This window comes from Physcomitrium patens, chromosome 14, assembly GCF_059467195.1.
Source record: "Physcomitrium patens ecotype Gransden chromosome 14, ASM5946719v1, whole genome shotgun sequence".
NCBI lineage: Eukaryota > Viridiplantae > Streptophyta > Bryopsida > Funariales > Funariaceae > Physcomitrium > Physcomitrium patens.
Window position 1 is genome coordinate 10,124,722 of NC_143423.1, and position 15,607 is coordinate 10,140,328.

A 15,607-nucleotide genomic window follows, 5' to 3' on the forward strand; every position below is an offset into this window, starting at 1 on the left:
TGTAGCTAAATTCTAAATTGTTGCTTATGACATGGATTGGAATGATAAAGTCTTTATCAATCAATTTTGATATGGATTAAAAGATAACGTCAAAGAATTACTATTGACAATATTGAAACCACATTCTTAAGAACAATTTATTGCTCAATCTATTACAAACAACAATCAATTATTTGAAAGCCATGAAGAACAAAAAAAAATTGGCAGAAGGAGAAAAAATCAAATAATGACAAAAACTCCTAAGTTTCTAAAAACTTATTCATCAAAATTGGAACCAATGCAAATTAATACAATACATTTTAAATCTCTCAATGAATAAAAAAAACTTCATGGCATTATAAGAATTTGTACCTATATTGTAGAGAAGCTAAGTATATTATTCAATATTTGTCAAAGATAAGAACATGATAAAGACAAATAAACAACTGAGACTTCTCTCATAGAAAGATGACAAAATAGAAATAACTTGATATATATTTTAAGAAAGAAACTAGAATGACTATTGCCAAAAGTCAAGAAAACTAGAGACCCTTGAAACTAGACTGGAAGCAAGAAAGTAGTTGACAAGAGAGAAGAAGGCTTCACTCTTATCTCTATATATACTATCTAACTAGGGGCTACGTGGCGATGTTCTATAGGACCTCCAATATGTGTTGACTTTGCAGGACACATGCATTGACTTACAAGGCAAGTTTTTCTATGTGTAGGCCACATAGTTAGCTTGGTCTTCAAGCTAACAACATGTGTGGCACATGGCCAACTTGTTGACCACGTTTTTAATCCCAAAAAGTCAATTAAAGATACCTATAAAGTCAAAGCAACGTCTATAAAGCTTCTAAGAAGCTTCCATATCAAATACTATAGAATTAACTTATTTTTATTTATTTTTACTTACTTCTACCTATTTATATATGTAATTATTGGCTTACATGCATATGTCCATGACATTACCTCCCCCTTCTAGGGACGAGTTCCACGAAGAGTGGTAATCATATGTTGAGAAAATCTATGATGCGATAAATTATATTCGCCACATACTCTGATCTTTGTTCTCTTCGAAGATGATTGATAAGGCCTCTCAACCATCGATAGTGCCCCATACCAGGGCGGGAAGACCACCCAGTTATTTGATCATTGTTGAGGCCTTCATAACTTCTTTCGAATAAAATATTTGGAACACCATCAGGAATTGTTTCTACCTCTAGTAAAATCACCAAAAATCGAGAGTCCCTTCTAAGGTCGTGATACCAAACGCGTTGTATCTCGCCATCTATTCGAAGAAGAATATATCGTTCTTGAAGATCTTCATCTCGATTGCGTCATCTTGGAGGTTGTGACAATCATAATGTCTTGTCTAGCAGATTAACAAACGAAGGCTCTTGAGTCAAATCCGCTCGTTGTTGGTTCTCTATTTCCTGAGAGTCACAACTACAAAGAAGCTACAAACAAGGATTGAAAGTAGAATGTTATCTTGCCTAGATCTTGTTTCTTATAGAAGGAAGATTTTCATCTTGATTTTAATGGATGTCGTCAATGAAAAGCCTCCACCACCTTTGCTGCATTTACAAGATTCTTTATTAGCTCCCATATACATTCACTAATATCATATCTATGCCAATTCTAATTTATTTTGGCGTCGCCTTAAATCTAAGACTTCTTCCACTTCAAACTCTTCATTATTGTCTACTTCTATAGGAAGAGGTGGAGCTTGACTTCTTCTTGGTATGTCCACTATCGTGTATGGTTCAAGAAAAGACACGTGGAATACTAGATGGATTTTCATTGACTTCGATAGATGTAAACGATATGCAACTCGATTAATTTGTGCAAAAATAGAAAATGGTCCAAGCCTTTGATAGTCTAACTTATTACAAAGATGAGTGGTCTTGATATTGCAACAAAGTAACTATACCTTATCACCCATGTGGAATGGTGGTTGTTCCTTTCGATAGACATCGACATTGATCTTTTATTGTTCTTGAGCTTCTTTTAACTACGCCTTTATCGTTGCATGTAGCTCTGACAAATGAATTGTAAAATCTTTTGCAGCAGGATTATCAACTTTTAAAAAGTCAAAAGTATCAAGTCGTGGATGATAACCATAATTAGCAAAGAAAGGTATTTTTTTTGTAGAAGAATGTACTGTGTCATTGTAAGCAAACTCTGCCAATGGCAAAAGAGTTGTCCAATCATCTTGTTGGTAGTTAATGGTACATCTTAAATACTGCTCTAAAATTTGATTAACACGCTTCATTTGTCCATCAGTTTGAGGATGGAATGTCGAAGATAGTTTTATATCCACTTTTAGAATCTTGAAAAGAGTCTGCCAAAATCTTGATACAAATTGAGTTCCCCTATTTGATATAATATCCTTCGAAAATCCATGATAGCGATAGATATTGTCAAAAAAGATCTTAGCTGTTTCTTCACCTGTGATAGATTTTGTACATGGTACAAAATGTGCCATCTTGATAAAACGATCTACTATCATGAATACAGAGTCATAAGAACCTGAGATTGGAGTTTCGTGATGAAATCCATAGAAATAGAAGACCATAATTGTTTTGGAATGGGTAATGGCTGAAGAAGTCCATAAGATCGATGACGAGGAGTTTTTGATCTTGAGCAAATATTATAAGATTATACAAAATCTTTAACTACTTTCCACATTTGTTGCCACCAAAAGTCCCTGGATATTAGTTCCAAAGTTTTATTGTACCCAAAATGTCATGCTGCTGAAAAGTCATGACGAGCTTGAAGAACACGTAATCGAGCTTCACCTTCTGGAACATGTAGGCATCCTTCAAAATATAGTAGATTCTTCTTGAATTCAAACTTGGAAGTATCATGAGACTTTGAAGGATTTATCTTCATATCACAAATAAGAGGATCAGAAGACATACTTGACTGAACTTGCTTAATGAAAGTTGAAACAACAGTTAGTATTGATTTCATTGCTCAAAAATGAAGATGCTCTGGCTTTAAGAGAATTATCTATTGTTGATCAAAAGTAGCATCTCCTTCTTTTGGTGCGAGATAAGATCATCTAGAGAGTGCATTTGACAAACCTTTTTATTTTCCTAGTCGATAAGTGATCTTGAATTCGAATCTTGACAAAGACATACTCCAACGGGCTTGGCGACGATTCAAAACACGAGCTGATATAAAATATTCAAGATTCTTGTAATCCATATATACTGTGACTGAGCTAAAAGTACCTTTTAGATAATAGTGCCATTCTTGAAACGAATCCATGATTGCAAGAAGTTCTTTGTAGTGGATCTCGTAGTTGATTTTGGCTACTAATAATTTTTTCGAATGAAAAGCTATTGGGTGAAGTTTATCATCTATTCTCATTTGTGACAATAGGACACCCAAAACAAAGTCTGTTGCGTCTGTTTCTATAAAAAATGGCATAAAAAAATCGACACGATACAAGATTAGTGTAGAAACAAAGGCTATCTTCAAAGCTTCAAATGCTACTTCTACTTCTTAATTCCATTGAAGTTTGCCTTTGCAAGTCAAACATGTAAGTGGAGCTGCAACTTGAGAGAAGTCTTTGATGAAGATCTGATAGTAGTTGGCAAATCTCAAAAAGCATTGGACATCTCTTACCATTTTTGGGATCTTCCAATGTATAATAGTTTGAACTTTCTTAGGATCCATCATATGTCCATCATTTGAAATGATATATCCTAAGAATTCGACTTGAGTAGTATAAAATATACACTTTTTTATTTTGGCATAGAGTCTTGCATCTCTTAGTTTTTGTAATACTTGGCGAACATGAAGTTCATCTTCTTTTGGATTCTTAGAATAGATTAAGATGTCATCTAAGTAACAAACAATAAAATCATCTAAAAACTCCCAAAAGACATCATTCATTAGATATTGGAATGCTGTTGGTGCATTTGTAAGTCCAAAAGACATGACATTGTATTCAAAATGTCCATACCTTGTTCGAAACGTAGTCTTCTATTCATCTCCTTCTTTGATGCATACCAAATTATATGCTCCCCATAGATCTATTTTTGTATAGATCTTAGCTTCATTCAATTGATTAAAAAGTCCAGATATTAAAGATAGTGGGTACTTATTTTTTATAATGATTTTGTTGAGTCCTCGATAATCAACACACATCTACAATGATCCATCTTTTTTCTTCACAAATAAAATTGGAACTGTTGTTGGAGATTTGGAATGGCATATGAAGTTCTTGGCTAAATTCTCTTCAATATACTCTTTCAGTTCAGCTAACTCATTTTGAGATAAATTGTAGATTGGTCCAAATGGCGGTTGTGCTTCTTCTTGAAGGTCAATTGAGCAGTCATAGGAACGATGCTCTAGAAGAGTATTTGCATTCTTTTTTTCAAATACATCTTAAAAATCTTGATATTAGCTTGGAATGCTACTTGAAGTCTTTCCACCAATAGAAACAGATGTGGCATAAATGACGTAAGGTGATCCTTCTTTTGCAACATGTAAGAAAATACTTGCACCTACAAATATAGGTTTAATTATACTAGACTTATGACTTTCTACTTGATTAACTATACTCTTAGTTATACTTTTAGAAAAATCAAGACTACGAAAAGTCCAATCTATTTTAGGATTATATTTTTTTAGCCATGATAAACCTAAAATGACTGGATTAGAAAGAGATCTAATGATATTAAATATTATAAAGCTACTATGACCATTAGTTGCTATTTCTATAGGAAGGGCTTCATGAGTAACATCTCCTGAAGACAACGGACGACCATCTATGACTTCTACATGAACAAGTTTAGTTTTCTTTCCAAAAAATATGCTATATCTTTTAGCAAATTTTTCATCTAAGAAACATGCTGAGGCTCTTGAATCTAGCAAGACAGAGGCTTTAAGATGTTTAGGTCCTAGAATAACATTTATCATAAAACATGGAGAGGGTTCTGAGAAGAGGATAGGGCCTTTACTAGGCGTTGTACAAGGTTCTAGTTGCACGGTCCCTATTGTAGTTGGACAAATTTGTTTTCCGACCTGCTATCTTCTTTGATCGCTGTACTCCTCATTTTATGGTTGCGTTGCTTCTTTGGACAATATTGAGCATTGTACTTAGGTTCTCCATAATATAAGCACAATCCTTCTTGACAATAATAAGTCTTTTCTTGCTCAGGAAGAGATTTGAAACATAATACATCAATTTACATATCCTCTACTTTCGAATATATGTGTTGAAGAAGGATTGGTATTGCCATTGAATTATAGTAACGTTGAGGTCCACTTGTACAATTCTCAGATCAAAATTCAAAAAGGTGATTGTCACACTTCACAGCAAAGTCAATTGCTTCACTCAATGTTTGGGGATCAAGTAAGTTGAGCATTAATTTTTTTACCTCATATTGTAATCCGTAGAGAAATTGGCTAATAAGTGCAGCATCATTCCACTTGATATCAGTTTCAAGTTGTCATAATTGTAAAGCATACAACATTATTGATCGATTGTCTTGTCATAAAATATGGATCTTATCGATTGTAATACAAATTACATCATGTTCTCCATACATGGATCAAAACTATGTTAGAATAGCTTCTAGATTATGCAATATTGGATCTCGTCGTTCAAGAAAACATGAAAACCATGATAGTGCTGAATCTAAAAGAAGCGTACCAATGAATCTAACTTGCGATCTTGGAGTTGGATAGCTTTAGAGTTGAAGTTCAATCACAATTTTTACTTGATTGATAAATCCTCGAAACTTGGATCTGGTGCCATCAAACTTCTCAAGTATGCCAATTCTTGGTTCTCTAACACTGGAAGGACATTCTACCATAGGAGAAGGGACATGATTTGGTGCAGATGTTGAAGCAACTCCAATCATTTCTATATCTTCACTTCTTGTCAATCTTATTGCTCCTTATGGTAGTAAATTGAATTGATGCATCGCAAGCATTAACTCCCTGAATTGCTCTTGCATTTGTGCCATTGCACGCTTCATTTGAGCAAGTTCTGCCATAGTAACACTAAAAAAAGAGAAGATGTCTAATATCTCTCAAGACAAATAAAAGAGAGGACTTGAGAACAAAGAAAATACTAAGGACAATATCATTTTAGAAGAGGGTAATCCACAACTTCTAATATGCTTGTGTCTTATAAAGAAAAAAAGAAGTAATCTACTCTTAACCAAGATTAGACAAAGCTCTGATATTGTAAGTGTATTCTTGTCAATTTGTTAAGGACAAGAACATCATAAAGACAAATAAACAAGTGAAACTTCTCTCATAGAAAGATGATAAACTAGAAATAACTTCATATATATATATATATATATATATATATATATATATATATATATATATTATGAAAGAAACTAGAATGACTATTGCCAAAAGCCAAGAAAACTAGAGACCCTTAAAACTAGACTGGAAGCAAGAAAGGAGTTGACAAGAGTGAAGAAGGCTTCACTCTTGTCTCTATATATACTATCTAACTAGGGGCTATGAGGCAATGTTTTATAGGACATATGTGTTGAATTTGTAGGATACTTGCCTTAACTTATAAGGCAAGTTTTTCTACATGTGGGCCACATAGTTAGCTTGGTCTTTAAGCTAATAATATGTGTGGCACATGGCCAACTTGTTGACCACGTTTCTAATCCCAATAAGTCAATTAAAGACACCTATAAAGTCAAAGCAACGTCTATGAAGTTTCTAAGAAGCTTCCATACCAAATACTATAGAATTAACTTATTTTTATCTACTTTTACTTACTTCTACCTATTTATACATGTAATTATTGGCTTACATGCATATGTCCGTGACAACATTGTTCAAAGAAGCAATGCATTACAAAATGAAGAATATGGTTGTCAAAGAAGATAATGTATTCAAAAACGAGTTTTTTTAGCTACAATAGGGACTATGCAGTTGAAATCATGTACAACACCTAATAAAGGTCTTATTCTCTCTTTAGATTTATTTTTATTTTTATTTTTATTTTTTACAATAGATATATGTTTAAAACCTAAAAATCATAAAATCTTTATTTTATTAGATTTATGAGCCTAAATTTGTTTTATAAACAAAGACTTTGTCAAAAAATAAGAAATATCTCTAGTTAAGAAAACTAAACTTATATATATAGAAGCCATAGATGGTTGTTTGTTATCTTTTGAGGATGTTATCCATGAGATTATTTTTTTAGTTGTAGTAATTAAAAATCATAATAATATAATAATATTTAGTGTGATAAATATTAAAAATTATTTTTTATTATGATCTTTAATTATTATGCTCCAACCTAGTTATTTTAGAATTATATTAGTCAAAAAAGTATAATATTTAGTTAAATTAGATTCCTTGTAACCTTAATTTTTCTTGTAGCTTAATATAAAATTCAATTAGTTACATAAAAATATATAAGTCTAATACATCCAAACCCTTACTAGTAGGTGTAAGCATTTTTTTGCATATTACAAAAGAACAACCAACTTTTGTTATGTATGCCACACCCATTTTTTATAGTAGGAAGACGTCAAGTAATATTTCTAATCAATATTAAGATTTCCAATGTATTTTTGGAAAAACAAATTCAAATATTCTTCAAGAGCATTGATCTTATGATTATTCAATTGATTTGTACAAAGAAATTTAATTATCATTCAAATTAATCTACATCTTATTGTAGAATGAATTGATTGCATTAAAAAAAATATATTGATGAGAATTTGATTAAAAATTTCATATGCCTTTCAAAATCTCCAATAAGAGCTCATATCATATTTGTAAAGAAAAATGATGGATCTTTGTAGATGTGTATAAACTATCAATGATTTAATAAGATCTCCATCAAAAATAGATATCTCCTATCTTTGATTTCAAATTTTTTTAATGAACTCAATCAAACAATGATCTATATAAAAATAGATCTATAAGAAGCATACAATCTAAATTCCATAAAAGATTGAAATAAATAGAAGACTAATTTTTAAATTATGTATAGATATTTCAAATATAATATCATGTCTTTTGGACTTACAAACACATTAGTTTTTTTTTAATATTTCATGAATGCATTAGACACTTTTCAACATCTCAAGAGTTTTTTGATGATTTTGTATTCTATTATTTAGATGACATTCCAATCCATTCTAAAAACACAAAAGAAAATGAATCTCATATTTTTTGTATATCACAAAAACTTAAAGATGTAGGATTATATGCCAAGATGGAAAATTAAATATTCTACATTATTCAAGTTGATTTTTTAGAGTATATCATTTTTAATGAAGGCCTTATGATGAATCCAAAGAAAATCTAGACTATCATAGATTGAAAGATTCCAAAGACAATAAGAAATGTGTAAAGCTTTGTACGCTTTGTTAATTACTGCTAGATCTCTATCAAAAACTTTTTATAAGTTGCAACTCCAGTTACACGTTTGACTTGTAAAGACAAATTTGAGTGGAGTAAAGAAGCCAAAGCTTTTTTTGATGCTTTAAAGAAAGAATTTACTTTTGTACCAATCTTATATTGTATCAACTTTTTTAAGCCACTTTTCATAAAAATAGATGTATCAAACTTTGCCTTGGGTGTCGTATTGTCACAAATTGAAGTAGATGATAAATTCCATCCAATAGCTTTTTATTTTTTAAAAAAATAGCAACAAAGATCAATTACAAAATTCATAATAAAAATCTTTTTACAATTATGAATTCTTTTCAAGAATAGCATCCTTATCTAGAAAGTGCTTCCAATCCAATCACCATATATATAAATTACAAGAACCTCAAGTACTTCATGTCAACATGTTGTTATATTTCAATTTGACTACTATGTAAAAATAATGTATATTAATATTTAATATATCATTTACTATATAATATAGTAAGAGCTACATTATTAAATTTTAATTAGTCATAAAATATAGTTAAATTACTACTTTGAAGTGATTAGTTTAAAAGAACTATTATTGAAGTTGATTTTTTATTGATGATAGTTTTATGTATTTAGAGCCATCTTTAATAAACATTGGTGATCTTTGGTATCTTATTTTGTTTCTTTTATTTGGTGTTTAGGACATATATTATATAAGTCTTATAAGAAAAATATTTGGAGAGGAATTTTGGTAGCAAAAAGAATAATTAAGGCATCTATATGGATGAATGGAGATGTATGATGAAAATCTCTATTCCTATTGCCTAAAAGGTATATCCAATGGGCTTCAAAGAGGCTGCTTGATGCCTTATTAGGAATTAGGATTACTCTTTTGAGGTCATTTGAACTTAAGAGGCTAAAATCAAAGTGTTTAGATTTTTTGCTATGGTTTTGGTGAAAATTTTGGATGATTTTGAGTTTTTATAAAAGAGATATAAGTGCTCAAAGTTAAGGTGTTGATTTTGTATCTATTGTCACTCTTTTAGACATAATGCGTGCTTACAAAATGCAATGAAGGATTGGCAATTAGGATTGAAGAAAGCACTTTTTTTGCTATTTGTTTTATATATTATTTGATAAATTTTAAGCTAAGATGAAGGAATTATAAGAAGTTGAAGTCAGTACTTGCAATCTGAAGGCAATAAGTGATTTGATTTACTAGTAGTTGTATTTTGACCTATATTTTAAGTAATTTGATAGAATTTGGGCTAAAACTTTTTAATCATGTGTGTTACCATGTTAATAAACTTTATATAAAAACTTCGTGGCATTTAGAGTTTGGATTTTTGAGATATAGAAAAAATAGTATTTGGATGCTTAAAAATTAGGGTTTTTAAGATGCTAGATAATCTGTAATAGTTTTATAATTTTTTTTTATAGTAAAGCTTAAAGATAAATTATAAATTATCTCAAATTTAAAAAAAAAAAAAAAAAAAAAAAAAAAACTAAATAGTTGGATCAAAAGATATAAATTTCCAAATTTCAGGGAGAAAAAAACTTTTACAAGAAAAAAAATGTTTTGGAAGGGTTTTGCTACAATTTTGGAATTTTATGCAAAGTAAAGGTATTTTTGGAAGCTAAGACTTAATATATATATATATATATATATATATTAAAGATGAAGATATAGAGCTATAAAAAAATTATGATATAAAGATGGATATTTTTAAGAGGATTATAGATTTTCTTTGAGTTTATAGAAAATCAAACTTACTAGAAAATAGTTAATTTTGTTTTGATATAACAAAGGATGTTAGGGCATTTTTAGTTTTTTTAGAAAGCCTTATGTATAAAGATTTTTAAACATAAAAAGAATTTATTATTAGAATACTTTTTAATATTATTATATTTTTTTGGCCTCTATAGTAAAAAAAACATCACTTATTAGAACTTGTCCAATAAGTTAAAGCTAAAATTTCTATAAGTAGGTAATTGGTGTATTCTAAGATAAAAAATCATACCATATGACAATGTGTGTTGAATCATTGCCAAGCTCATTAGAGCATGTCATTATCAAGATTTGATTTTAAAATCACATCTTGACTAAAAAATTAACAAGATTTATTAGACGTAATATCTAGATGTGCTTATCTTATATAAAACAAAGAATTGTAATTTTTATTAAGAAAGAATGGTCATTTTGAAGCTTGAGTAATTTCATCTTTCAGCAATAAAATCAACATTGACGATTGATTTAATCTTTGTCAAATAAATTTAATTAAGTATGTTCTTTGATCTTCTTATTTATGATATCATGAATACTTTTCCTAAATATCATGATACTTCCAAATTTGAATTTAAGTTCAACCTATTCTATTTTAAAGGTTGCTTATATGTTCCAAAAAGAGAAGCATGTTTATATGTTTTTCAAATACATCACAACTTTCTTGTGATAGGATATTTTAGATACATTTAAATTTTTGAGCTTATATTTAGATATTTTAAATATAAAAAGATGTGAGAGACTTTGTATAGTCATGTGAGGTTTATTCAAGATCAAAAACTTCTCATCATCTACCATATAAACTTCTTCAACCATTGCCTATACTAAAACAACAATGGTCTTTTATTTCTATAGTTTTATTATGAATCTTTTAAGTTAAAGTTCATATGATTTTGCACTTACAACTATAGATTGTTTTATCAAAATGACAAATTTTGTACAATGTACAAAATTTATTTGAAGTAAAGAAATAATTAAGTTTTTGCTTAATAATATCTATTGATATTATAGATTGTCAAAAGATATTATATCAAATAGGGAGACACAATTTATTTGAAGATGGATATAAAATTGTCTTTGGCTTTTCATTCTCAAACTAATAGGTAAACAAAATTGGTGGATGAAATTTTAGAGCAATATTTGAGGTGTACCATCTGTTATTGTTAAAATGATTGGACAATTTTTTGCCATTGATAGAGTTTCCTTACAATAATTCAATAAATTCTTTTAATTAATAAACACTTTTTTTTACCAATTATGGTTATCATCCATGACTTAATACTTTTGATTTTTCAAAAGTTGATAATATTGTAGTAGATGATTTAACAAATCATTTGTTAGAGCTAGATGCAACAATGAAGGCATAGTATAAAGAAACTCAAAAATGACAAAAGATCATTGTAGATGTCTACTATAAGGAACAACTACAATTCAATATTGATGATAAGATACGACTACTTCATCACAATATCAAGACTATTTTTCTTTCTAACAAGTTGGATTATTGTGGGCTTGAACTTTTTCTTATTTATGAATAAATCAATTATGTTACTTATTGATTACATCTATTAGAGTTTGTGAAGATCCATCTCATATTCTATATATCTCTTTTTGAACCATATAAAATAGTAGATATCTTGGAAAGAAGACAAATGTCACCTCTTTCTATAGAAGTGGATAATAATCAAGAGTTTGAGGTGGAAGAAGTTTTAGATTCAAGGCAGTGCCAAAATAGGTTGAAATATCTTATTCATTGATACAAATATGATATTAGTGAATGCACATAGAAGCCAGCAAAGAATCTTACTAATGTAACAAAGATTATTGATGATTTTCATTGACAACATTTATCAAAATGAAGATGAAGAATAAAAATTCTTTGCAATAAAAGAAATAAGTTTCAAAGAAGATAGCATTCTACCTTCTATTCTTGTTTGTAGTTTTTGTATATTTGTAGCATTAAAGAGATAGAGAATGAACAACCAACAGATTCAAATCAAGAGCTATTGTTTATTGACTTACTAGATGAGACATTATGATTGTCACAACCTTCAAGATGACATAATCAATATGAAGATCTTCAAGAATGACATGTCTTTCCTTGAATAGATGGAAAAATATAATGTATTTAATATCACGACCTTGGAAGAAATTCTCGATATTTGGTGATTTTATTAGAGGTAGAAACGACTCTTGACAATATTCTAAATGTTTTATTTGAAAGGAGTAATGTAGGTCTCAAAAATGATCAAATAACAAGGTGATCTTTTTGCCCTGATATGGGACATTGGCGATGGCTCAGAAGACTAATCAACCATCTTCAAAAAAACAAGTATGTAGCAGATATAATTTGTTGTATCTTAGATTTTTTGAATATATGATGACTGTTCCTTATAAAACTTCTCTCTAGAAAGGAACATAATATCATGAATATAAATATTTATTCCAATAATTACCTACATGATTAAATAGAAATAGATAAAAGTAAATTAATTTCATAATATTTTATATAAAAGCTTTCTAGAAGCTTCATAGATATTGCTTTGACTTTATATGTGTTTTTAGTTATTTGATAAGACAATAAACTTAGTCAACAAGTTAGCTACATATCACATATGTTAGCTATGAAGGTAGTAAGATAGACAATCTATTTCTAATAACTTAAGTATTTCAATATATATCCAATAGGTGTAAAAATAAATAAATAAATAACTTGTGTAGGAAAATAGAAATCAAAAGGATTTGAATTATTTTCACTCAATTTGATTCAAAAACAAAAATTTATATAAATGTTTTAGTTGAAGATTCTCTTCAATCCATTTCAAACATATAGGCCTATCTAATTCCAACTAGTGGTGTATTAAAAACCCAAGAATCCAACTTTTACAAAACCATGATGTGTAGCATCTAATTATATTAATATTCCACCCCAACCAATCAAAAAGTGCCATCTATTGATAATTTACATGTACCCATACTAAATACAATGAATTTTATTTATTGTTCATAACTTAATATCATTTCAACTAGTTCCAACATATTTCCAATCAATAAAATGTTAGACCTACGTAATGCCTTGCCACAATTCTCAAAGCCATTCTTTTCACAAGTTTCAATCAAGGGTGGAGAACGGGAGCTTTTCAAGGCAAATGAGGGATTGGCTTTTGATGTACGTATTGTAGATGTTCAACATTTGTTGTAGTGAGCAGTGATACAAATTCAGTGCTTGTATTCAGACGGAAGCAAAAGATAGGTGTTAGATGTCGTGAAGGGTTTCAAATACTGTTGTTCAAGTTCAGTGGTGAATCTTGTGTCTTTTTTTGTTGTCAAAATGTCAAATTCCGTGAATATATTTGTGTAAATGACTAGAAATCTCTACTGAGTGGTTTGAATCCTTAGTAAAAGCCAATTTTAGGTGTAGTCTATGATGTTAGTGGTCAAATGTGTTGTCTCAAATGTGGATGCATGGGCAGGGTTTAAACGTCTTGGATCTCAGACTTTTGAGAGTTTATAAAAGTCTGTGTTTAAATGAAACATTAAAGTATTATAAAAAGGTTTCCTCACCTCAAACAATAAAAAAATAAGCAATAGTGAGCACAGTTGGGTGGTGATTGTAGCAGCATGCAAACTGTGTATAGAAACATTTTATTTACAAATTGTGAAGAAGTTGAGCATTGTTGTGGAATGAATGATCCTTTGCTCAATGACTGGAGTTACAGTGAGAAACCCCAGACATTAGTCACAGGATACTGTCCATTGCAAGCAGGCAACCATATGCACATCATGGTAAGCCTGTACTACACTTCACATTGCTTTTCATGGAAAAATGACATATTCAGTTGACAGATTCATATTAGATTCACAAGAATTAGCAACCTGCAATTACTAGTCAGACACTTGTTGACGTGGAATCTATGGATTGGAAGGAATGATAAAGTTTTCCTTGAAGTTGCAGTATAAAATTGGGTTGGACATGATAGACAATGGCATGTACACCAGCAGCTTCTTTATAAAGAAGCCACACAACACATAAACTTGACATGTGGATGCAAATGTGCAAGCTCTTCATGGACATTTGGTGGAGACATGTAATATTTAATGATGGGGTTGACTACCAATCAAGCTAATGCCTATCCCACCCTTAACATGTTTTTGTCTTCTAAGACTTGCAACCTATTTCCAAGAACTTAAGTATTTTAGTACATCTGCCATAATTGTATGAAAAAATTAAAAAATCTCCCTAGTAAGGGAAATAGAAACCACAAGGATTCCATGTATTTTCACACAAAATTTCCCAAAATAGAAATTATATTAATGTTTTAGCTAAAGATTCTCTTTGACCTAAATATAACATACAAAGATTAGTGGCTACAAAAGCAAGAATGCTTGATTCCAGTTAAATTTTCTGGGTTGGCATTATATTTTTAAATTTTTACCCGAGGGTGCTATGCAGTTGAGGCAAAAAAATGAACTAAGTAAAATGAAACCATAAGGTGTCAAAAGTAAACAAAATTATCATGTCAAGGTTGATGAGAAATACACCACCCTATAGGTTGGAAGTGGGGGGGGGGTGGTTGAGAATGGATTGGCTACCTTAAAAAGAATAAGAAACTAGCCCTAAGAATTAGCACCAACACCTGAGTCTACTCTCATCTCTATCCAACTGTACCCTAACCCCATCACAGCAACTTGCTGATGACTTGTACATTTACTGTCACTCAAGCAATATATTTGTATTATATTTTGTGTTTGTAAAACAAAAAAACAAAACAAAACAAAACAAAGAGATATAGAAACTGGGGATACAATAGAATGATGCATAGAATGATGTGTATTCAGTGAAGAGAAATGTGATGTGGACAGAGCTGTGAACCCTAAGCTGAGGAGCCTCCCCCTTTGCCACCCTCACATGTATCATTCTCATGGACCCAGCCAAAATAGGAATGGGATCTCATGTAAAGTATTCCCATAAGTCACACATTCAGGGGGCCAAGGGATAGAGATCTGAAAATGGTCCTCCCACCCAAGAATAACAGGTCTTTTATACTTGCTCAGAATGTGTCCATGATGTTGAGGGACAAAATAGAAGAAGTTTGGAAATTAATGAAAATAAAATAAAAATATATATATAAAGTAAAAAATTGTGGTCATCAGGGTAACTAATCTCATACAAAGTGTTTTGGATTTTGTTTAGTTTTTATTTGTTTGTCAAAAACTGGTAGGTTTGGGTGCCTCACCAGAGTGCACCACGCAACCATGCCCCCAGATCCTCCACAGCCTGCATTGAAATTGCAACACGTGCCAATGCCCATGCCAAACATCACTCCTTTCTTGGCCAAGCATGCAAAATGTGACATGCTTGTTGATGCTCTGTAAAGAGTGACTAAGGGGTTAGTATAATAATTAGGTGAACCTCACTTCTAGTATTGCTAATGGGAGCAGCAGTACCAAAAAAAAAGTAGGAGTTGT